The sequence below is a fragment of the Rhineura floridana genome, chromosome 11, assembly GCF_030035675.1.
Source record: "Rhineura floridana isolate rRhiFlo1 chromosome 11, rRhiFlo1.hap2, whole genome shotgun sequence".
Taxonomy (NCBI): Eukaryota; Metazoa; Chordata; class Lepidosauria; order Squamata; family Rhineuridae; genus Rhineura; species Rhineura floridana.
In genome coordinates, this window is record NC_084490.1 from 70,951,123 (window position 1) to 70,954,419 (window position 3,297).

A 3,297-nucleotide genomic window follows, 5' to 3' on the forward strand; every position below is an offset into this window, starting at 1 on the left:
AGCTGACAGCAATGCCACCAGGAGTCTAGACCAAGAGGCGACTCCTAGCAGGGGCACCCAAGGCAGAATGGTCAAAGCTGAGACACCAGACTAAGATGCATCCAAACTCAGAGGAAGGCAATGGTAAACCATCTCTGAATACCTCTTACCACGAAAATCCTATGAACAGAGTATCCAAAATGCAACATGAGATAGTGCCAGGTCAGAAGAGACTCAATGAGCTACTGGGGAAGAACAAAGGACAAGTACGAGTAGCGCTGTGACTAATGACACATCTGGGTCAAAGCCAAAAGGAAGCCCAGAGAGTGATGCGCATAGATGCGGAAGAAGAGTCTGGATGCACACAATAGGAACATGGAATGTGAGAAGCATGAACCAGGGAAAATAAGAAATTATCAAGCAAGAAATGGAACATATCAACATTACAATACTTGGTGTACATGAATTAAAATGGACGGGAATGGGACATTTTCAATCAGGCAACTATAAAATATTTTATGCAGGAAATGAGAAATTAAGAAGAAACGGGGTTGCTTTCATAGTGAGAAGGGATGTAGCAAAAACAATTAAGAGCTATAACGCAAGGTCTGAGCAAGTTACATCAATGAGATTAAATGGGAAACCTATTAACATAACCATCATCGAAGTCTACGCTACAACCGCAAATGCAGAAGAGGAATTGGAGAGATTTTATTGGAGAGAAGTACAGGAAGAAATTGATCATGCACCAAAACACGATGTGCTGATAATCATGGGGGATTGGAACGCAAAAGTAGGGAACAGAGAAGAAATAGGAATTGTGGGGAAATGGGGCTTAGGATATAGAAATGAAGCAGGAGAAAGGCTTATTGAATTCTGTGAAGCCAATAATTTGTTTCTCGCAAACACATTTTGTGAGCAACCGAAAAGAAGACTGTACACATGGAGATCACCAAATGATCAATACAGGAATCAAATTGATTATATAATTGATAGCAGAAGATGGAGAAGTTCCATACTTTCTGCAAAAACAAGACCAGGAGCAGACTGCGGTACAGATCATGAACTAGAAATATTGAAACTCAGAGTAAAGCTACAGAAGAACGAAGCAATCATAATGCCAAAATACAATTTGAATAACACCCCAGAAAAATATAAAGATCAAATAAGGAACAGATTTGAGGCTTTAAACTTAGTTGATAGAGAACCAGAAGAACTATGGATTGAAGTCAGAGACATTATCAGGGAAGAATGCAAAAGACAATACCTCTAGTTAAAAAGAGAGGTAGAAACAAGGTTAGAACCCTAAATGCAACTATACAGCGACTAGTACGTACGGACAAAGAGAACTATTACAATATTTATTGTATAGAAACAGAAGACAACAAAAAGGGTAGAACAAGAGCCCTATACCAAAAGATTAGATACATTAAAGGGAAATTTAAACCAAGGGTAGGGATGTTTAATAATCAACAGGGGAACACACTGACTGACTGAGATGAAATAAAAGGAAGATGGAAGCAATACACTGAAGAACTATAAAAGAGATGCAAGGATGATAGATTCATTCGTGGAGGAACCGTATGATGAAGAACCAGAAATTTTAGAATGTGAGGTGGAAATTGCTCTTAAAATGCTTGGAAGAAACAAATCACCAGGAACAGATGGCATACCAATAGAGTTGCTACAAGCTACTGAGACTGAATCTGTCCAAATTTTGACAAAAATTTGTCAACAAATATGGAAAACTAAACAATGGCCCACAGACTGGAAGCGTTCCATATACATCCCAATTCCAAAGAAAGGGGATCCCAGGGAATGCAGTAATTATCGGATTATTGCCTTAATATCTCATGCAACTAAAGTAATGCTCAAGATTCTACAACAAAGGCTCTTACCATATATGGAGTGAAAAATACCAGATGTCCAAGCTGGATTTAGAAAGGGAAGAGGCACCAGAGATCATATCGCAAACATACGTTGGATAATGGAACGGAGCAAGGAATTTTAGAAGAAAATCACCCTGTGCTTTATAGATTACAGCAAAGCCTTTGATTGTGTAGATCATGAAAAACTACGGAATGCTTTAAAAGAAATGGAGGTGCCACAGCATCTGATTGTCCTGATGCGCAACCTATACTCTGGACAAGAGGCTACTGTAAGGACAGAATATGGAGAAACCGACTGGTTCCCAATCGGAAAGGGTATGAGACGGGTGTATATTATCATCCTATTTGTTTAATCTGTATGCAGAACATACCATACGGAAAGTGGGATTGGACCATGATGAAGGTGTGAAAATTGGAGGGAGAAATATCAATAATTTAAGATATGCAGATGATACCATACTCTTAGCAAAAACCAGTAATGATTTGAAATGAATGCTGATGAAAGTTAAAGAGGAAAGCACAAAAGCAGGACTACAGCTGAATTTCAAGAAGTCTAAAGTAATGACAACAGAAGATTTATGTAACTTTAAAGTTGACAATGAGGACATTAACTTGTCAAGGATTATCAATACCTTGGCACAGTCATTAACAGAAATTGAGAGAATAGTCAAGAAATCAGAAGAAGGCTAGGACTGGGGATTGCAGCTATGAGAGAATTAAAAAATGTATTGCTGAACACTAAAGTCATGATCATTTAGATCATGGTATTCCCCATCTCGAAAGTTGGACAGTGAAAAAAGGGGATAAGAGAAAAATCAGTTCATTTGAAATGTGGTGTAGGAGGAGAACTTTGCGGATACCATGGTCCGCAAAAAAGACAAATAATTGGGAGTTAGAACAAATTAAACCACAACTATTACTAGAAGCTAAAATGATGAAACTGGGGTTATCATACTTTGGACACATCATGAGAAGACATGATTTCCTAGAAAAGACAATGATGCTGGGAAAAAGAGAAGGGAGTAGAAAAAGAGGAAGGCCAAACAAGAGATGGATTGATTCCATAAAGGAAGCCACAGACCTGAACTTACAAGATCTGAACGGGGTGGTTCATGACAGATGCTCTTGGAGGTCGCTGATTCAAAGGGTCGCCATAAGTCGTAATCGACCTGAAGACACCTAACAACAACAAATGATTTAGAAAGGCGATGAGCGCCTGTCTCTACTGCAGTCGTTTGTTGGTGCGTCTCGTCCCTGCTCAGTCGCAGCGGCATTGAAATCCTGCCTGCGTCCATTTCTATGGCGAGTTATCACTCTGATACCAGAGACAGAAAACATGGCATGTAAAGTCAGCACAAAAAGTATCCTTGCGCCTAGTAAGAGAAATATAATTAGTGGAAGCGGAAGAGGAGGAGGATTCAACCGACCC